This window comes from Papio anubis, chromosome 2, assembly GCF_008728515.1.
Source record: "Papio anubis isolate 15944 chromosome 2, Panubis1.0, whole genome shotgun sequence".
NCBI classification, from domain to species: Eukaryota; Metazoa; Chordata; class Mammalia; order Primates; family Cercopithecidae; genus Papio; species Papio anubis.
Window position 1 is genome coordinate 173,006,167 of NC_044977.1, and position 23,418 is coordinate 173,029,584.

The 23,418-nt window shown below is 37.2% G+C and overlaps 1 pseudogene across 1 annotated transcript; it reads left to right on the forward strand.

The window, feature by feature from the left end:
* The first annotated feature begins 5,418 nt into the window (after positions 1–5,418).
* LOC101014953 lies at positions 5,419–15,134 on the forward strand (annotated as a pseudogene). The gene is made up of 2 exons (XR_644235.4): positions 5,419–5,500; positions 13,802–15,134. The product of XR_644235.4 is annotated as a eukaryotic translation initiation factor 2 subunit 2 pseudogene (transcript).
* Positions 15,135–23,418: the final 8,284 nt, after the last annotated feature.

Sequence of the window (23,418 nt, forward strand, 5' to 3'; positions counted from 1 at the left end):
AAAATAATTTTTTCTTTTTTTTTTTTTTTTTTTTTTTGAGACGGAGTCTGGTTCTGTCGCCCGGGCTGGAGTGCAGTGGCCGGATCTCAGCTCACTGCAAGCTCCGCCCCCTGGGTTTACGCCATTCTCCTGCCTCAGCCTCCCGAGTAGCTGGGACTACAGGCGCCCGCCGCCTCGCCCGGCTAGTTTTTTGTATTTTTTTAGTAGAGACGGGGTTTCACCGTGTTCGCCAGGATGGTCTCGATCTCCTGACCTCGTGATCCGCCCGTCTCGGCCTCCCAAAGTGCTGGGATTACAGGCAAAAAAAAATAATTTTTTCTTAGAATACATGAGAATATCAGTCTAAAAATGTACAATAGAACTGTATTAAGGATGGTGCAGCAGAATTTTTTTAAGTTGAATATAAGAGGTTCAAGGCCAAGCAAAGATCATCTCTTGTTTGATATCAATATCTACCACATTCCAGTCTTAATACAAAGCAGGCTTCATTTACTAGAATTGCTTGTTCAACAAAAGTATGATTATTAGCAGTGGCTGGTAGTGGTGGCAATAAAGAAAGATCAAAAATCCAACTCAGATAAAGAATAAAAGAAAAGCAAAAGCCAGAAGAAAATACACATTTGTAATGTAGTTCACAGTTAGTGTCTAAATGTAAAATGCCTCATGGGGACTGAACATGAGGTTGTTTGTTCATCTGTATCAAATGATAGGAACTATTATATGTGTAAATATCAGTTATTCATTTATTCAGTTAATCAGTTACTCCACAACATTTGTTATAAGACATTTTACTGGGTTGGATGGAATATAAAATATGTTTAAGACCCAGTCCCAGCCATCTTAGATGCTCTATTTGCTTTAGCCAGTAGGAAACGTGAAGCAAGTATACAAATAATTCAGTATAACAGTGTATGATTAGTCGAGTGCTTTAGCCTGAGGAACTGCTACTCACAGTGTGGTCTGAAGACCAAGACTAGTCTGGGAAAGTATTACTTAGTTATGATGAGCAAGGTACAGAATTTCAGAAGTAATATATAGAAACTTTGATAGCATTTGGCATTGCTGCAATATTCCATATAATCAGTGGTCTTAAATGATGAATATAATAGTAAAAATTAGGGATTAATATTTTATATGCCTTTTATTTTCTAGTACTTTATTGTAACTTACAGATATATCAGTTTGCCATGGGTTGGGGGGAAAACACTGATATTTCACTAATATTTTTAAAAACACTGCTTTTAAAAATCTTAAAAATTCAAAGGTTAGGAAGAATAGCTCTATTCCAGAGTAAAAGTGAGGGCCTAATGAAGAAGCTGGAATTTTGAAGGGGTCTTACAGGATAACTAGGATTTTGAGAGGTGGAGATCGAGTGACAAAATATATTTTAAAAAAGAAAAGTCGCTTAAAGTGTGTTTGGAAAGCAATGGAACAATCACAAAGAAAACTGGGCATGTACATAAGAGTTTAAGTTTAGAATGAATAGAATTTCTGGAAGGAATCTAAATGTATCCTTTAGCTTTTTAACAGTGAGTTATCTAGGTAGTAGAGTATGATGGACGCATATAGTTCAGTGGTGTGCAAAATCTGTTGGAAATGTTACCCCTAGAAACCAGAACCCAGTTACAGAACTATTTTAACAGCATGGAAGTAATCAAAGGGGGCTCCATTTGGCAGCTGGCAGAGAGAATATGGCAACAGTTAATAAATACAAAGCTTCAGGAATACCTAAACTGTCATTTTTATACAGCAATTGAGTCATAGAAAACATCTACTGCTGTTGCTTAGTTGAGCTAGAGACAAGGGTTAGAATTTTAATGAAGATCAGGTCTTAAGAAAAGGGTTAAAAGTGATCCTGAAGTCCCTATGTGGTGCACCAGGAAGGCTATCAAATTGTTTTAAAAACTAATCTGAAAGGAAGACAAGTCAGCCTCCATTTTAGACATGGTCAAAGTCACACTGATTTGACATACGGCATTAAGAGAAGAGATCAGGATGAAAATACCCATGGTCAACTGCAGAAGTTTCAGTATTCAGGATCTAACATTTCTAAGGGAAAGACCACAGGAGAAAGAAAAATGCTGAGGACAGAATGCCAACTGGAGAGGCAAGAAGGCAAGGACTCATCAACAGGGAGTCCAAAAGGTAGAATGGGAGGGGAACCGGATCAGTAACTAGCATCAGCCACACTTTCTGGGGATTATGAGGCCTCTGGCAGGGATCGTTAGAAGGCCATTGGCAAGCTTTGAAGGAGCTGTTTTCTCAGTGTGGCAAGGGCTGAAACTAAGTTGGAGCAGTTTGCAAGATTGAACAGTGAGAAATGATAACCAGGGGTTAGGGGTCAATATTGTTGAAAGGTTATGGAAAATGTGATGGAGAAGGTGGCAGGACTGAGGGAAGGCTGGAGAGTAGGGTGGGAGTGATGAAGCAAGTAAAAGGAAGCTAACTGAGGGAACAGTGTTTGGAAGAAGCAAAAAGGCCAAGACTCAAGGGAATAAGTAGAACCTGGGAAGTGAGGATTAGGAATGTGTCTTCTGAGCAAGAAAGGTCAGATGAGACAGGTGACCTATAACTTGGAAATTCAGAGAAAAGCAGGAATATTGACAATGTTTGTTAAAAGAAAGCTATTTAACAGACTATAGAGGTTAAGGCTCAATTCAGCTGATACCCATCAGACTGCACCTGCTGCACCTGCTAACAGGACACACCCTGATTGGAATTGGGTTAGTGGTTTATAGATAGGGAGGGGACAGTTGAGTAGCTGTCCCTTGCCATATGGACATAAGCAGCAGTTTTTTACTTTGACCAAAACTTACCTGAGTTTAAGAGAACTATTTCCTGTTTTTGTGCTGGTTGCTCAAGCTCCCAGAAAACACGAGAATAGTGTTTTTTCAAAACTGTTCTTGCAAGCCTTGTGGTTTACAAGCTAGTCAATTTTCTGGAGCAGGAGAACCAGACTTTTTTTTTAAAAAAGGAAAGGGGGCACAGTTAAAAACCAAAGGAAAAACTAAGGACCCTCTGACACGTTTGTTTCAGTCCCTTTACATCTTTATTCCTCGTAATTCTTCCTTGTTCTCTCAGCTACCAACTTCATCCTTAATGATTAATGTAAATAAGATCAAGTCAACCTTTCTTTGAATAACCTCTCTTCTCACCTGTCACTTGTCTGTACTGGTCAGGCAGTGCACCGCCTTGGAGGAGCTCTCCTGGAATTACAAAGCCCAGTAGATCTGTTTCTTTCTCTCTCTGCTCTCTCTTTTCAACAACAACAACAATAACAAATCCCTAGCTTTGTCTAGCTTAGCCACACCCTTATAGCCCTTTCGTGAGGATAGCATATCAAAAACAACAACAAAAATTCATTATCCATTGCCTTTTGCCAAATAAAATAGAGTTTAAAGCCTAGCTTTGCCACTGACAGGTTGTGAGACTTTGGACTACTAAATTAGTTTTTATGAGATTCAGCTCAGATTGAAGATTTCATCTTCAAAGTGAGGAAAATAATACCTTCCTTAAATATATTGCAACTATTAAATTAAGTGAAATAATACCAATAAATTCCTTGTTACCTTGTAGGGAACACTGGAGAAATGATATCCACTCTTATTAGTGTGGGCATATTGCTCATTTTATGCATGTCAGTCTCTGCCTGCTGCAGCCCTACCATATATAGCTATAATGTCCTCTGGACACAGGCATATGTCTGTCCAGTATTGAAACCAACTAGAGATAAGACTGGAAGGTTACCAGTAGCTTTCTCTTTACTAGCAGGTGGAATCTGGAAAGAACTGACAACTATCTTCATGATATCTTACTACTTGGAGGTGAACAGTCCATAAGAGTTCACCTCTACTCTCTCTCAACATTCCTTTTCCCGAGGACATGGCTACCTGATTCCACTCCTATGTAGACACTGGTCTTCTTCCTCAAACACCTCCTTTTTAATGTATCTCCCTTTTTCTAGATATGATCCCCTGCTTCCAGTTCCATATAGAAATATTTAACATTGACCACAATGCTAGTGCTGACCTTAGTAGTAGCCCCTCAAGGACAATAAACATTTTTCAGGCATCCACTATGTGCTCAGAACATCCCTTTGTCAAAAGACACCAAGGCTGCCTTTTGAAAAGTTAAGGCCACTCTTAGCCACTCACATACTGTCCTCTAGTCCCTTCCATTATTTCCTGCATTATTTAAACAAAGTTTTGTTTCCTCTGAAAGATTTTGTGGTACATGTGCACACAGACTGATATATGCACATCCCACAAAGCAGTATTCACAAATCAGGATAATCAGTGAGAAGTCCTGCCAATGGAGACACACACCAGCACTCCACTTACTTCCATCCCAGGGGCCTCTAATCAGTATGAATAAGCCCAGATGTCCACAGAAGAAACCTTTTCTGTGAAATAAATACTTGACTCAAGAGCAAGAGTAGCCACACATAAGGTGCTCCTGATGGGAAGGTTGAGACACTAAATCATTGATGCCTGATGGTATGGAAGCTCAGGTTCAGCAACGTGTGCCTCATCTTACTCTTATCCCTTTCTGTCTTTCTTCTCCTGCTATTTACATGATTGAACCAGAGATTGCAAATTAAACTGGTGGCTCAGATGTTAGCTCCAGCCAGCAGATGGCCAGAAGGTATAATTATGTGTTTTGGATTAGTTGCTAGAAAGAGATTAAACATGAAAATCTGAAATTCTAGATTTCCTCCTCAGTCACTCAACCTACCTAGCCCCAGGATGCATGGTACCTTGAAACCCTGGTGCTGTATTAGTCTGTGTCTTAAAGACACAGATTCCTATTTAGGCACCCTCTTTAGGAGCACTGGGACTAAAAAACAAAGCCCTTTTCTAGCAACTCTTTTATTGGCAGAGCCTTCATCTGGCTGACAAATCATTGCAAAACATTTATTACAATTCCCCGTTTTCCCTAAGTCCCATAGATCCACCTGGCCCTTTTAGTCAGAGCATGACAAAGAGGGCAGGAAGCAGCCACTTGGGATTTTGTAGGAAGCAAGCATGAGAGAGAGCCAGTTCTCCTTGCACCAAACTGCTTCATTAAATAATTCATTTAACAACTTCTGCCAAGACCCTGTTGTTGCTTAATTACTTGCTTGCTTTCTTCTTCTCTCTCTCTTCAACCTCCTTTTTAATTGAAAATCCAAGCCAGGCTTGTCACAGCCTGGGAAGTCAGATTACTTAGAGACATCTTCTGACTCTTTCTCATTAGGTGTCCAGCCACTGAAAAATGCATGATGGTTGGAGAAAAGAATAAAGAAGGAAATAAATGTGAAAAAGTAGCTTTACCAACAATGTCTAATGAAGAAAACAACACTTGGAAACCCCACTCGATTTTCTATTTAACAAGGAAAGCAATAAACCGCAGTCATACAAACGAACTGGGAACCTGGGAATGATTTCTGGTAAACGAGGGTTGGACTACTTGGTAGAATCAGTTAATAGGGAAGAAAAACAACAGGGTGTAGACACAGCCGGTAAATCATTGTTGTCTGAAGAGGGTGTGAGACCGAATGGGAATCTAAAATCTGTGCTGTAGGAACAGGAAACAGGGACCCATCTGAGCAATTTAAATCAGAAATAGAAACTCGGTGTTATGGCAGTAGAAAGAAGCTTTGAATTATTATTCAAACGTATGGATTTCGGGCTGGGTTCTCAAGATACCTCGTCAGTGAGGATGCCCAGAAGTAGCCAGAACAGATGCACTTTGGATCCCACAGCCCAATATCATGCTTCCCATATAGATTTCCAGAAAGTATTTTCTTCAAAATAAGCTGTTTATTCTAAAAACACTAAAAGAAACATAAAAACATTTGGAATCAAATGCAAACTGCTTGAATATAAATCAATCTGGAATCAGGTGGCCTTGTTCTAGATCCCCAATTTTTTTTTTTCTTTTTTTTTTTTTGCATGAAGCCCTACATATTATTACCCAAGTGACTGCTGTTCTTTCTGTTTTGGGGGGCTCGGTTTCCTTCATTGTAAAACAGAGTTCGGAGCAGCTGGAAGGTGTGCTGGAGACATCTCTCCTGGAGAGCCCACAAGGTGTCTAGTTAGGCAGAAGTTCTGTGCTTTTCTGGTATCTAGAGGTTATGAGGTTTCAGCTCTCAAATCAATTTTTCTTTTTTACAATGAACAGGAAGTGCAGACTGATGCCATTAACTCAAAGTCCTTCATTTCTGGGCTGAGAACTATGAGATAAAGGATGGAAGCTATCATGAGAGCAGCTTAGCTTTGCTGCTGAGGAAATGAATGATGTAGAGGCCCTCGGAAGAGCCCCCTTTTCCCCCTATGCAGCACCATCACCCCACCCACCAGGCCCAAAGTTAGTGCTAGGCAATCTGGTCAAAACCCTGACCTCATAATAGTTTGATAAGAATTAATTTCAGAAGCAGCACATGGTGCAGTAAGTGCACATACTTTAAAAATGAAATTGAACAGAATGGCTTAGAATAAAAAGGAGCAATCTCATTCCCAGGCCTTTCTTTGCTTTCCTAGTTTTTTGGGGCAATTTCCACCATAGTGCTAAAGAATACATTTTCTACTTCTTACTCCTGATGTATCAGCTTTAGACATTACTGACTCTGCCAAAAAAAAAAAAAAGATAGGGTTTTGATGTATTCACACTATTCTCCAACTCTGCGCTTTCCATTTTTTAACAGTTTTATTATAACTATTCCATGGGTTTATTTTTGTAAATATGTTTGTCTCTCTTTCTAATGTTAAATAAAATATTTTAATCTATACCCTACTACATCTGCTGTAGACACTATTTCTTGATTCCCTTCTATGTGAGCTGTTACGATTTATACTATTAAAGTAAAACAAAATGGAGGCCGCAGTTTACATATAACATATAACCATGCAATAAAAACTTAAGTCATCCTGATTTCCCCAAAATGCTTGCTCTAATCATAAATGAAACTCAAAATGTATGCTTTTAAGTTCTGGTCAGCAGGATTCAGGAAAGTTAAGCCATTCAGCTATAAACAGATGCTCCTAAACAGCTCTACTTGCCCTAAAAGAATGTTAATGTTAAACAATCATGAAAAAGGTTAAAATACTTTCTCCTTTCTGCTTTATAAACTGTGCTGTAACTGCTGCAAGCAAAGCTTTCTACACTTGGTTTGAGGCCTCCCAGTTCTTGAATTGTTCTTTTTAAACTTCTACAGTTTACCAACTTGATCTGATTTTGTTTTTGACAGTGACCTCATCTTCCCTTAAACTTCCCAACTTTTACCTACCAACTTCTATCGCCTTATATATCAGCTTTAACATTGTCAAATATGGTAACAGAAACTGTGTTATAACCATAATTAAGACTTTTGAGCACTGCCCAGAGGTTGAGTCTTAGAATTAAAACTAATAAACAGTGTTTGCATTACTACGTCATGGTTGAGCTAAGTAAGAAGCTAAAGCTATTGTTCCATCACTCTGATATTATAATCCTTATACAACCAGAGGGAGAACAGTCTTCGTGTATTCCTCTTTCTCCTACCCATCAATAGACAGAAAACTATGCCACAGCTTCATTTTCTTCATAGGCTGACTGTGACCTTCTGTTACTTTTCTGTGTGACTCCTGGTGCCTCTGTCTTTGAATTTCATTCTTTGGAAAAAAAAAAAAAACACATCTTTCATATAATAGCAGGAACATCTTCCTCATATTTGCCAATTGCATTTTTTAGTTGGGATCCATTCCAATCTTAGAAGAGAAACTAGTCAAGTTTGTGGGTTTTTTCCTTCTTTTTTTAAATTTGTATAAGTGTAAGCGGTACAAGTGCAGTTTTGTTACGTGGATATACTGCATAGTGGTAAAGTCTGAACTTTTAGTGTAGCCATCACCTAAATAATGTTTCCTATTCTAATTTAGAGGAGTGTTGTATAGCTGTATCTTGGGATTTTTGTTCATTGAATTTCTGGCTTAATTCCATAGTTTCTTGCTTCCCATGTCATTCTATGTTTGGGGTGTTTTAGCCTAGGTTTATTGAAGTACATCTTTAAGTAACTTCCTTAAAAATGGTTCTGGGATGTAAACTCTGAGACTTTGCTGCATTTAAAAATGTCTCACACTTAATTGCCAGAACAGCTGGAAAGGGAATTTGAGGTTCAGAATTATTTTTCCTGTAATTTCTAATGCATAGTTTCATTATCTTGTGACATCTGGAATTACTAAGAAAAAAAATCTAAAACTTGTATGATCTTTTTTCTGAGTATAGCTTTGTAGGTATCAGCTTCCTCTTGTTTTACTTTTAAGATCTACACAATTTTATTAACCTCATGTATTAGTCCATTTTCATGCTGCTGATAAAGACATACCCAAGACTGGGCAATTTACAAAAGAAAGAGGTTTAATTGGACTTACAGTTCCACGTGGCTGGAGAAGCCTCACGAACATGACGGAAGGCAAGGAAGAGCAAGTCACATCTTACATGGATTGCAGCAGGCAAAGAGAGAGCTTGTGCAGGGGAATTCCTCTGTATAAAACCATCAGATCTTAGGAGAGTTACTCACTATCATAAGAACATGGGAAAGGCTTGCCCCATGATTTGATTACTTTCCACTGGGTCCCTCCCACAACACATGGGAACTCAAGATGAGATTTGGGTGGGGACACAGACAAACCATATCACCTCCCTATCTCAGTGAGAGTTTTCATTTTAGTGTCATGATTTTCCTTAGCTCCAAGAATGTTATACCTATTATTGCTTGGATAATTCCCTCCTTTTCAATTCCTCTTTCAGGAAATTCTATTAATCAAAAGTTGAACCTCTTAGACTGACACTCCATAGCAGCAATGTCCAATAGAAATATAAGCTATAAATGCGAGCTCCATCTGTAACTAAATTTTCTTGTGGCCACATCAAAAAATATAAAAAGAAAGGGGTAAGAATAATTGTAATCAATTTCATATAGCTTTTTAAATATATTAATATATTCAAAATACTATTTCCATATTTAATCAACAAAAATATTGAGATATTTTACATTCTTAATTTGTATTACCTTCAAAATCTGGGGTATATTTAATAATTACAGCACATTTTACTGCAGACTAACAACATTTTAATTGTTCAATGGCCATATGTGGCTAATGGCTCCCATATTTGACAGTGCAGATCTATAGCATGTATGTCTTCTTCCATATTTCTTTGTCTTTTTTCTCTATGTTATGGCACAGTACCCAAAGTTTATCTTTAATTCTCATACTAAATGTTTTATTTCTGTAATCACTTGGAATTTCTCTGAACTTTTTTGTTCTCTTATTACTTTTAGTTGAAAAATATAATGTAGGCCATTTAGTTCTTGTTTAATAAATTCAGTATCTTCTCACATCTGTGCACACTCATTGCTGATTTTATCGTTTTGCTCTGCGTTAGGTTTCTTCTGTTCCAGTTATTTCTCTTCTGGCATCAGTTTTTATATTTGTTTACTTTGACCTTCATACTCCTGCTGATCTTTGTATGTTTATACCTAAAAGTAAAGGATTCAGTTGGTTAATCCAGGCAGGAGATGTGGGTCTTTTCTACTCAGCACATACACATGGGCAGGGAGCTGGCTCTCAGGCTAAGTAACAAGGGGGAAATCATTGCCATTGGCAACCTTACTTCCACACAGGGATTTCGGTTTGTTCAGGAATGGGTCCTATGATTTTTAACTGGTACAAAATGGTAGACTACCTAACCCTGTATGCTACATATAGAGGATATGTGTTGAGGTTGAGAGAGGCACTAACTCACAGCATTTTCAAATTTGCACTTTCTGTTAACTCTACTTTATCCACTACTTCTCACCCTGCTCCTGTCCATTTTGAGCCCCAGAATCTTTTTCCACACGAATAACTTTGGCTCTATTTATCAATATGCTTCGAGAAAAGCCTAAGGTGGAGATTTTAATGCAAGTGACTTATTAGGAAAGTGGTCTCTGGAGAAAGAAAGTGAAGATGGCAGGATTAGGACAGGAGAAGGCGCTAAATAGCTAAATACGTTGTGGTCTCAGCTGGAGCCTGGCTTCAACCTGACACCCTGGGGAGCAGAGGAACAGGAATGGCCTGGGGTAGTTGTGAGACTTTAGCACATTCACAGCAGCTGGTAGAAAGACATAGCTTTGGTTAAATTGATCTAGAAGGGTCACCAACAGCTTCTACTGCATGAGATTATTTTTTTAAGTACTTTTCTGTTATTTTAATGCATTTGAAGGAGCAAGGATAGATATATGTGTTCAGAGTGCCATTTAAGCCAATAGTCCCTTGGTAACATTTTGGAAAGGTTTGTTCTTTCTGCAAAGAAAGAAAAGTGCTTGAATAGTGTGTTGAAAACTGTTATTCAGAGAAACAAATGTAAATTTCAAAATATCCCAGTTCTTCTAGGAAAGAAAGTGATGGCAGTGAAGAATCAACAAACGTGTTGCCTACTTACTGTAATGTTTGTCCTTTTCCATTATGTGGTGCCACTTAATCTCACACTACGATCTTTATTCTTAACCAATGAGCAAACTGAGACTCTATAATAGTGTCTTTGTAGAGATTTTGTAGTATATAATAGAATTGAACAGGGGCCTAACTCTTTATTCTTTAACCTAATTGCTACCATACCATCAGTCTCTCTGAAATGGGCAACTGCACCTTGATTTAGTAGCAAGTAGAAATGGACAACTGCACCTTGATTTAGTTGTGTATGCTGAAATTCTGATAGAGGAGATGCTGTCTCTCTCACCAAATAATTGTACATCTCCATGATTCCCTCTTATTTTAAAAAGAAAGCAAAGAATCTTCATCCCATATCACATGCTAAGCACTTACATATAGTCTTTCATTTAATTCTCTAAACAACCTTGTGAATTACTCATTTTTGTTACAACACTTCAAATTCTGAAAGACTAAGTGGCATGCCTAAAGTAAAACAGGTAGTAAATATTGGAGCTAGAATTTAAATACCAACCTTTGTAATCCCAAACTCACGCTTTTTTAAATTAATGATCAAGTAGGCACTAATTTAAGAGTTTGAAAATGGCCGTTGGTTGGTACCGTTCTTTCTGAAACTATTCTAATCAATAGAAAAAGAAGGAATCCTCCCTAACTCATTTTATAAGGCCAACATCATCCTGATACCAAAGCCTGGAAGAGACACAACAAAAAAAGAGAATTTTAAACCAATATCCCTGATGAACATCGATGCAAAAATCCTCAATAAAATACTGGCAAACCGAATCCAGCAGCACATCAAAAAGCTTATCCACCATGATCAAGTGGGCTTCATCCCTGGGATGCAAGCGTGGTTCAATATACACAAATCAATAAATATAATCCAGCATATAAACAGAACCAAAGACAAAAACCACATGATTATCTCAATAGATGCAGAAAAGGCCTTTGACAAAATTCAACAGCCTTTCATGCTAAAAACTCAACAAATTCGGTACTGATGGAACATATCTCAAAATAAGAGCTATTCATGACAAACCCACAGCCAATATCATACTGAATGGGCAAAAACTGGAAGCATTCCTCTTAAAATCTGGCACAAGACAGGGATGCCCTTTCTTACCACTCCTATTCAACATAGTGTTGGAAGTTCTGACCAGGGCAATCAGGCAAGAGAAAGAAATCAAGGGTATTCGATTAGGAAAAGAGGAATTCAAATTGTCCCTGCTTGCAGATGACATGACTGCATATTTAGAAAACCCCATCATCTCAGCCCAAGATCTCCTTAAGCTGATAAGCAACTTCAGCAAAGTCTCAGGATACAAAATCAATGTGCAAAAATCACAAGCATTCCTATACACCAATAACAGACAAACAGAGAGCCAAATAATGAGTGAACTCCCATTCACAATTGCTTCAAAGAGAATAAAATACCTAGGAATCCAACTTACAAGGGATGTGAAGGACCTCTTCAAGGAGAACTACAAACAATTGCTCAATGAAATAAAAGAGGACACAAACAAATGGAAGAACATTCCATGCTCATGGATAGGAAGAATCAATATCGTGAAAATGGTCATACTGCCCAAGGCAATTTATAGATTCAATGCCATCCCCATTAAGCCACCAATGACTTTCTTCATGGAATTGGAAAAAACTACTTTAAAATTCATATGGAACCAAAAAAGAGCCCACATTGCCAAGACAATCCTAAGCCAAAAGAACAAAGCTAGAGGCATCATGCTACCTGACTTCAAACTATACTACAAGGCTACAGTAACCAAAGCAGCATGGCACTAGTACCAAAACAAAGATACAGACCAATGGAACAGAACAGAGCCCTCAGAAATATTACCACACATCTACAACCATCTGATCTTTGACAAACCTGACAAAAACAAGAAATGGGGAAATGATTCCCTATTTAATAAATGGTGCTGGGAAAACTGGCTAGCCATAAGTAGAAAGCTGAAACTGGATTCCTTCCTTACACCTTATACAAACATTAATTCAAGATGAATTAGAGACTTATATGTTAAACTTAAAACCATAAAAACTCTAGAAGAAAACCTAGGATCTAATTAAACTAAGGAGTTTCTGCACAGCAAAAGAAACTACCATCAGAGTGAACAGGCAACCTACAGAATGGGAGAAAATTTTTGCAATGTACTCATCTTACAAAGGGCTAATATCCAGAATCTACAAAGAACTCAAACAAATTTACAAGAAAAAAACAAACAACCCCATTAAAAAGCAGGCAAAGGATATGAACAGACACTTCTCAAAAGAAGACATTTATGCAGCCAACCGACACATGAAAAAATGCTCATCCTCACTGGCCATCAGAGAAATGCTAATCAAAACCACAATGAGATACCATCTCACACCAGTTAGAATGGCGATCATTAAAAAGTCAGGAAACAACAGGTGCTGGAGAGGATATGGAGAAATAGGAACACTTTTACACTGTTGGTGGGACTGTAAACTAGTTCAACCATTGTGGAAGACAGTGTGGCAATTCCTCATGGATCTAGAACTAGAAATACCATTTTACCCAGCAATCCCATTACTGGGTATATACCCAAAGGATTATAAATCATGCTGCTATAAAGACACATGCATATGTATGTTTATTGTGGCACTACTCACAATAGCAAAGACTTGGAACCAACCCAAATGTCCATCAATGACAGACTGGATTAAGAAAATGTGGCACATATACACCATGGAATACTATGCAGCCATAAAAAAGGATAGTTCACATCCTTTGTAGGGACATAGATGCAGCTGGAAACCACCATTCTCAGCAAACTATTGCAAGGACAGAAAATCAAACACCACATGTTCTCACTCATAGATGGGAACTGAACAATGAGCACAATTGGACACAGGAAGGGGAACATCACACACTGGGGCCTGTTGTGGGGTCGGGAGAGTGGGGAGGGATAGCATTAGGAGATACACCTAATGTAAATGACGAGTTAATGGGTGCAGCACACCAACATGGACATGTATACATATGTAACAAACCTGCACGTTGTGCACATGTACCCTAGAAGATAAAGTATAATTTAAAAAAATAAAAAAAGGCATTTCCAAAGCTTGGAGGGGAGGGGAGGGCGGGGTGTCGTTCCCTTTAGCTGATGCAAGAGCCTAGTGAGGTGGTGGGAGAGGTATTGGCAGGAGCAGCGCTGCTGCCAGGGCCTGGGGCTGACCCATCTGACTTCCCATCCATGCTGAGCCCACTCGAGCCACAGCCATGTCTGGGGACAAGAGAGGGAGTTTTAACATGTTAGCCAGTATGGTCTTGATGTCCTGACCTCGTGATCCACCCGCCTCGTCCTCCCAAAGTACTGGGATTACAGGCGTGAGCCACCGCGCCCGGCCTCTTGCAATTTCTACTCTATCAGGTGTCTGCCCTATGATTTTTTATCTTACTATGAGCAAGAAGAAAAAGAAGAAGAAACCTTTTATGTTAGATGAGGAAGGGGATACCAAACAGAGGAAACCCAGCCTTCAGAAACAAAAGAAGTGGAGCCAGAGCCAACTGACGACAAAAATTTGGAAGCTGATGAAGAGGACACTAGGAAAAAAGATTCTTCTGATGATCTAGATGACTTGAACTTCTTTAATCAAAAGAAAAAGAAGAAAAAAACTAAAAAGGTATTTAATATTGATGAAGCTGAAGAAGGTGTAAAGGATCTTAAGCTTGAAAGTGATGTTCAAGAACCAACTGAACCAGAGGATGACCTTGACATTATGCTTGGCAATAACAAGAAGAAAAAGAAGAATGTTAAGTTCCCAAATAAGGATGAAATATTAGAGAAAGATGAAGCTCTAGAAGATGAAGACAGCAAAAAAGATGATGGTATCTCATTCAGTAATCAGACAGGCCTTACTTGGGCAGGCTCAGAAAGAGACTACACATAGGAGGAGCTGCTGAATCGAGTGTTCAACATCATGAGGGAAAAGAATCCAGATATGGTTACTGGGAAGAAAAGGAAATTTGTCATGAAACCTCCACAGGTTGTCCGAGTAGGAACCAAGAAAACTTCTTTTGTCAACTTTACAGATATCTGTAAACTATTACATCGTCAGCCCAAACATCTCCTTGCATTTTTGTTGGCTGAATTGGGTACAAGTGGTTCTATAGATGGTAATAACCAACTTGTAATCAAAGGAAGATTCCAACAGAAACAGAAAATGTCTTGAGAAGATATATCAAGGAATATGTCACTTGTCACACATGCCGATCACTGGACACAATCCTACAGTAGGACACGCGACTCTATTTCCTACAGTGCGAAACTTGTCATTCTAGATGTTCTGCTGCCAGTATCAAAACCAGCTTCCAGGCTGCCACGGGCAAGCGAGCACAGCTCCGTGCCATAGCTAACTAATTTGCTAATCACTGATTTTGCAAAGCATGTTGTGGAGATGTGGCTGGACAGGTTTGCCATCAGAGTGGATATACCGTTGTATTAAAAACAAGATAAAAAAGCTGCCAAGATTTTTGGCGAGTGGTTGGTTGGTCTGAAGTCCTTGCAAGACGCTGATGTTCAAGCTGTTGACATACTCATTGCCTACTTTAACACCTGTCAGAGAAACATCATATGGGGTAAGGAGGTGCTTTTTAAAAATCATTCATAGACTTCTCTAAAATGCAAGATAAATTAAAGTTATTATAACAGTGATTCTTTCAAAAATAAATAAATAAATAAAAATAAGTTAGTATTTTCCACTAAAAAAAAAAAAAAAGATGGGTTACAAACAGAACCTGTTTCCTAAGGCTGCTGTAAGGATTAAATAAGAAAATTATCTAAATCAGAATTCCTGGCACATCCTAAGTGCTCAATAAATATTAGATACTATAATTATCTTTCATAAAAAAAAAATGCCCGTTGGTGTTCTTTGGATCTAATTAGGCCCACACAACACCAAATTCAATCAGTTCATTAAATTTGTTTATTTCAAGTTTTAAAATTGACAGAATATGCCCAAACACAACATTATTAAAAGCTAAACAGTTTAATCATTCATATTCGCCCTGAGGCTACTGTTCTTGACAGTTAGCTATAGTCTACTAGCAAAACAGAAACAAATTCAACCACCGCCATTCATCTTCCCGGAGACTGACAGTAGGGAGAATAGTAAGATTTTCTATTTATTTTATGCACCCATTTTCTTGCTAGCAAACGCAATTTACCTACCCCCAAGTCACTTCTTTCAGTGCCAGGTAGATCCAACTATGAAATATTCACATCACATCGATCTCTCATCAACCTTGAGAACATGTCATCAGTAAATGTTAAGAGATTATTTCTAATATCATCTTCTTTGGGGCATATAAGATTCACTCTTTCAGGAATTAGGTCGGTAGATGGTTACTCAAACCCTCTCATTAGAACCTTGCTTTCAAATAAATTCAATGCAAAAAATGAACAAACAAAAACTTTTACATTTTTCCAGAGCTTAGACTTAAAATCTTGCAGAATGTATCAATAGCTCTTTTCACAAGCCCATGAGGATTTAACCCTCCTTACATTCTTTATGATTAATACATTTACAGGAGGATTAGGTCTCTAAATGGTTTTTAAATCCCAGAGGAAGGTAAGAAACTCATAAAATAAAATAATAATTCCTGGGTTTTAGTAGACCAAAACATTTATTCCAAGGAATGATAGCCAAATGATAAAATAATATCCCTGGGCAAATTTCAGTGATTGCATCAGGAGAGGAGCAAAGAATGGTTCAAATATGTGAATGTGTTAAGTTCAATTTCATCTAATTGAGAGAGTACTACTTTTTTTTTTTTTTTTTTTTTTTGAGACAGAGTCCCACTCTGTCCCCCTGGCTGCAGTGCAGTGCCACTATGTCGGCTCACTGCAACCGCTGTCTCCTGGGTTCAAGCCATTCTCCTGCTTCAGCTTCCAACACGCCCGGCTAATTTTTGTATTTTTTAGTAGAGATGGGGTTTAGCCATATTGGTCAGGCTGGTCTCAACCTCCTGACCTCAGGTGATCCACCTGCCTCAGCCTCCCAAAGTGCTGGGATCACAGGCGTGAGCCACCGCGCCTGGCCGAGATTACTACTTGTTGTACCCAGAGAGTCAGCAATTGGTGTGAGCTCCAGTTGAGTTCACTGAGCAGAAGAAGCCATGAAAGGCCATGAAAGGCAAATTATCACTAGAAAAGCCAGAGTAATCACAGAGTACTATTCTCATTAAGCACCCATCACTTTCTGCAGGGACTTCTTCTACAGCTATGTTTAATTCATATATTAAAAGTAACGCCTAGCTAACAATAAGAGAAGTGATAACTAAAACTATCGTAATTCCCTGTCTTTGTGTATACAATACTGGGACTGAATGGACATAATTCCCCAACTCTATACTAAATAATACTAGGACCCAGAATAAATAGCTTGCTGGCTTGCTCCAGGAAATACAACACCTGGAGGTTAAGTCTGTTTGCCAATCAATCAGCTAACTCGTCAAAACAGGTTCCTCATCAAGACTTAACTTCCAGCCTCTCTTCTCACTATTACCATCAAACTAAAGCTGTTATGTCATAAACTCGACTCAGCCCTAACCAGTTCCAACCCTGCAAGACCTACCTTAAAGTTACCCCTTTCAGACTTTAAAACCCTATAAATACCCTGCCCTAATTTCCCATGACTCTGTCAAGGCAGTATTTTTTCTTGGTGCAGTAAATCTGATAAATTTAGCTGTTTTACCAGGGGTCAATAGTCAACAGTAGTTACAGCCTTGATTGGGAACCTACAGTGTGCCAGGTACCATGCTAGGCGCTTTATATACGTTATTTCTAATCTTAGCAACAACGCCTCAAGTTCATGCTTTTTATAATGCACAAAGAAGAAACTGAGACTCAGGAATGTTGGTAAACTGCCCCAACTATACAAATAAGAAGTGGCAGATACAGAGGTCACCTTGAGTCTGTCTGGCTTCAAAAACTTTTGGTAGCTCACAAATCATTTTAAAAATAAGCACAGAAAGTTACCTCCCCACCTCTTCCTTATCCTAAAATTAATTCCATATGCACCAATGATTAAAATGTAGAAGAATTTGTTATTTCATTCTTCCATTAGATTTTACTTATCTAAAATCATTATTTTATCATTTTAATGGTAACTGCAGATAATGATACATTTTTCACCTATTACAATCTTATTAAATTTAGTACTTTTCAATTTCCCAGGAAAACAAAAAACTTCAGAACTCTTCAACTCCATTTACTTCCTTTCATTTTATGCATTATTACTATGGTCATGAATTTTAATTCTTTAAATAGTTTAAGCTACATAAGATATTACTATTATATATGGTCAACATTTATTTTTATTGACCCACAAATGTAATCTTTTCAGTCATCTTTCTTTTCTAAAATTGTGAGCTTCCATCTGGGATAGTTTTCCTTCTGCTTGAAAAAAAAACCTTTAATGTTTTCTTCACTGTCAGGTGAATAATAACATAGTCCCTTAGTTTTTGTGTTTGAACATTGCTTTATTTTGCCTGAAATTTGAAGAAAATTTTCATTTAGTGCAAAATTTAAGGTATCTATAGTCTTTCATCAATTTGAAGATATCATTCCATTGCCTCATTACTTCTGTAGAGAAGTCAGCAGAAATCCAAGTTGATCTTATTTTTTCCATTTTGAAAAGAAATCTGTCCTTTTCCTGTGGCTCTTTTAAATATCTTCTCTTTGTTTTGAATTTCCAGAAGTTTTACTATTATGTACCTAGCTTTTGTTTACTTTTTATTTTGCTTTGGGTCCACTGTTATTGTGGCCTGATGTTTTTCTTTGTCATGTGAAAATTCTGACCATTATCTCATTAGTTATTTCTTCTGAACTAGTCTCTCTTCATTCCTTTTAATATTCCAACTGTATATATCATAAGTCTCATATATACTTTTTAATACTTTAAATCCTTTTGTTTCTTTGTTCTTTAACTTAAATATTTTCTTCTGACTTATCTCTCAGTTAACTAGTTTTCTTGTTAGCTGTAAATCTTATATTAAAACCATTAATCGAGTTTGTAATCCCCATTATTGTATGTTTTTAGTTCTAGAACTAAAAACATTTGATTATTTTTATAGTTTGATTTTTTTTGTCCATTTGATTGTTTTTATAGTTTCCAAATTTCTACTGATAAATGTCATTTTCATTCTGTAAACATATTGCTCATAGTTATTTTAAAGTCCACACCTGTTAACTTTATCATGCAAATCACCTTCTAGTTCAGTTTCTGTTTCCTTTACATTTTCTTGATTTTGGGGGCAATTCTTCACTCCCTGTATACCTTGTTTTCTTGAGTTCTGGAATATATTAAAAATGTGAAGAGAAAATGAGACACTATGAATAGTATCTTCCTCCAAAGAAGATTGCTTTTTTGTTTTGGCAGCCAGGGTAAAGACTGCCTTAATCTAATCAGTGATTGATTTGATTGGTTTCAGGCCTGTGTGGACTAGTCTGTGTCAGGCTTATGCTTATTTCTAGCATAGATCCGTTTGGAATCACAAGTAATTTTGGAGGGGTGGTACTGGTGTCCTCTGTTCTTGATAGGCCCTGAAACTCTAATTTTCCTACCTTTATCTCTGAGAGACCGTCAAAAACTCTGTTTATCTTACCTTTTTAGCACCCTTATTCAGTATGGACAATCATCTGGAGGGCTGCCATATACTGGGTTTATCTCTTTTGACTTTCAAAAATATTAGTTGCTCTCAGCCTGAGTGTTCCAAGACAACCTAGGTAAGCATTTCTATTTAAAAAAAGAAAAAGAAAAGAAAAAAAACTTCCCAACTTTCTCTTTTTTAGAAAAAGTAAATTTATTCTGGTCTCTTTTTTTTTCCTCATAAAATTAAGACCAGGCTTTTAGTAAGTAAAAAATTACTAAATATTTTTTAAATTAAAATTCTTAAAGGAGCGAAAAAAATGTCTAAAATAACATCTGTGGAGGGCTGTATCTCTTTCCCAGGGTAAAACAGGAATCTACTAGCAAGTTTTCTTCTCTTCCTAGTAATAATATACACCCAAGCATGATTGTGACAGCAATTTTTGCAGTCTATGCATCCAATCCAAATAACACATTCATTGATGACAATCCCCTGTCTTTCTCCACCTACTGTCATGTCTTTAAAACTAGCAACCAAGATGAGTTGCAGGTGTAACAATTAACTGCATCAGAGGACAGAAAGAGGATAATTTTTTTTTTTTTTTTTTGCTGTTATTTTTCAGAACATTTAGCAAATGGACTGGCTTGCCATCACTTTTGTCCTCTCTCTTTTTTGTTCTATTCTATCCCAGGGGAGATTGAGCAATTTATCTGACTGGTAAATTTGAGAAGACTCGACTGTGTATGCTCAGATTTGGTCTGTTCTTTGTCATCTGAAAGTCAGCCTTTTCATGAAAAAACACACATTTTTCTCTTGATCCTCCATGATGTAATTCCCACGTAGAGGCAAGCCCTTGTCAAGTGGTGCATATGTCTAGGTGGACAAGTCTGCTTAGTTCTAGGATTTAGTATTAGGAAGACCATTTGTTTTCCATAGTATGCTATATTTTCCAACTTAAACTTTGTCAGAAGCAAATGTGACATTTCAGCCTTCGTATCTCTCACTCTTATTATTCAATTTGTTCAGAACTTGTGAGGGAAAAATAGATGCTATTTATTATACTTGCTTATAAACCTTGATATTAAAGAGCACGATTTTGCACATCTGTACCAAACCAGATTATTATTGATGCTTTTTAATTTTAATAATTTTATAGCTGAATAATATCTAGTTATTATAATATACCACTCTTTCATTACTAGTGTTATCTCACATTGTTTTAAATATTTACTAAATACCTTTAGCTACTGATATCATTTTTCCATGTCCTACTGAGGTATGCATATTTTGTTATTGATTTATATGAGTTTTTTATCATTAAAACTGCTGTGGTTGTCAAATATCACTATTGTAATCAAGATTTCTAGATTAACTTGAGAAATGTATAATCAATTTATTTTAACTATTTCAAGGCTACTCACACATTTCAACCATGACTGAGGGATACTGCAATTAGCATTATATTCTTCCTTTTAAGTTGATGCCCTGAGGCTCTACCCTACTGTTCCTTTTCCCTGGTATAAAACATTGGGCCATGATTCAAAAAGCACTATTGACAATAAATACATTTACTGTAATTCCCAATTATCTTACAGAAAAAAATACTGGCATGTAAATTTATCCAATCCACAAACCAAAAGCTTGCATGAGAAATGAGGTTTTAGTAATTAGTTTCACTTCTTTCTTTATTCACACTACCAAATTAAATGGTACTTTTTTCTCTTTTTTTTTTTTTTTTTTTTTGAGACGGAGTCTTGCTGTGTCGCCCAGGCTAAAGTGCAGTGGTCCAATCTCAGCTCATTGCACCCTCTGCCTCCCGAGTTCCAGCGATTCTCCTGCCTTAACCTCCTGAGTAGCTGGGATTACAGGCACATGCCACCATGTCCAGCTAATTTTTGTATTTTTAATAGAGATGGGGTTTTGCCATGGTGGTCAGGCTGGTCTCGACCTCCTGACCTCATGTGATCTACCTGCCTCGGCCTCCCAAAGTGCTGGGATTACAGGCGTGAGCCACCGCGCCCAGCACTTTTTTAAAAATATATAAAACCCTAACATGGAGCACACTTAAATTGATTTAAATTGCTGATGGAATAGGGAAAATTTTATTTCTAGCTTGTCCTGATTTTATTAGATTGTTAATGTAAATTTTACTGAAGTATAGCACATATACATGTAAGTGAACAAATAAGTGTAAATATCAATGAATTTACATAAAGTGAATAACTAGATCAAAAACAGAACATTTTTCTTCAGTATTAGAAGACCACATATGGCCCCTTTTAGGCATTCTCCCGAAAAGTAATCACAATCCTGATTCCTATTGCAATAGGTTAGTTTTGTCTGTTTTTAGACTTTACATCAATAGAATCAGAGTACTTTTTTTAATCCATCTTCTTTCCCTCAATATTTTGTTTCTTAGTTCATCCATCTTATTAGCATTTCAATGTCAGCTGTTGGCTAATTCAGTGTGCTCAAAGCTTCAGTCACATATTTATTTTTCATTATTTTGGTCACATGCATATACCACTGGTTCTTTTGTTTAATATTTCTTTGAAATTATCTATTAAACATAACCTCATTCTAAACTCTGAAATATATGAATCATTGAGGTTTTTTTGTGCTAGTTTTTTTTATTTTATTTAAAATAAACACTATTAAATTTTTTAAAATTGTACATGGAACGTTTAAAATAATTTCATACCACACTTTGTATTAACATTGTACCAAGAGGTCCAGTTGCAAAAGAGCTTTCAAAAATGACATTTTCTAGAAAATTTACTATATTCCAAGGCTATTCTTTTGCCTGGCTCACAAACTCACAAATTCAGATTCAGTCAGTATCCTCCAATTGTCCAAATCCTACAAAGCTTAATCAAACTGACAAATCTTATAAAACAACTTTAGAAAACCAGAGTCCTAATTTGAGAAAATGCAGTGAAAATTTCAACTGCCAGCCTGCCGGGGAACTCACATCAGTATGACCAGAATACTCTTTCCCTGTAGACTAAGCTATCTCTAAGGCCGACAAATCACCTAAAAGTTATTCCTGAGTGTCAAATAAGAACATGATAGCTTAATAATGATCTTTAAGCCTTGCTGCCCTGGAAGCAAGCACTCTCGTCTCTCTGAGGTGAGCTGCGAATCACTTCTTTGGACTGTATAAAATTAATTCCATATCTGCTGTCAGCTGCCAATAACACTTCTCTCATTTCCAAGTATAGGGGTGCAGTGAGGGGAGGAATGCCTTGTTAATGATTTCATTCATTTTTGGAAGGGAAACTAATACTCGAAGAAGTTAACTAATTATACTCTAATAAGTGGTGAAGCCATGGTTTTTTCACAGATCTATCTCATTCTGATATGTATAGTTTTTCCATTATATTATATGACTTCACAAACTGGCTAAGCCATCTTCTCCAATCTATTTTGGTTCTCTGGAATTCAGTTTCTAGCTGTAAAAAAAAAAATGTTAAGGTATATTTTATTTTTCACTTGCAGTAGCACTTTCTAAGAGATATAAAAACTGAATCTTGAGAAATTCCAGCGCCAACATGGGCACAGGAGCCCATTACAGCCCATCTCTCCTGCTGCTTACAACTAAAAATTCTTAACAAAACATGTAAAAAAAAAAAAAAAAAAAAAACCTGAGCATGCTGAAAAATAAGGAAAATTTAGATGGATTAAGGGTGGCTGTCAACATTTAGAGAAGTGACTGATGAGATATGCTTCACTGTTTTCTTTTTTCTTTTATATAGCTTCACTCTATGAGTGAGTTCCCAGCACAGCTGTGAGATGGTAGCAGCAGCACAGACAGCTAATACTTTAATTACAACAAACAAACAAACAAACTTGGTTCGGCCAGAGAAACCATGTAAAAGAGACTTTGATGACTAGAGAATGAGTGGAGGGTCCCAGAGTGAAGAAAGTCAGAAGGGATGTATGACTCCTAATTGTATAAACAAACCTGCTAAAGTCTTCAGACTCACTCTTGAGCTGTGCAGGCACAGATCAGATGCAAACTAGCATTACAAAGCTTAAATATTGGGACTGGAATTTGAATCACCTTCCACAAAAGACAAGTCAGAACTTCCAGTCTGAATCTCATCAGGTTGATTGTCTGCTAAAGGAAAAACATCACCACTCCTCAAATTATAACAGGACCCAGAGTCTAAATATCATAGCATTCAAAATGTCCAGGATACAATGAAAAATTATACAATATACTATGAAGCACCAAAAAGTGACTGATTTAAAAGAGAAAAAACAATAAACAGATGCCAGCCCCTAAAAAAATCCCAGATGTTAAAATTATTAAAGCTACTATTATATCTATGCCCTATG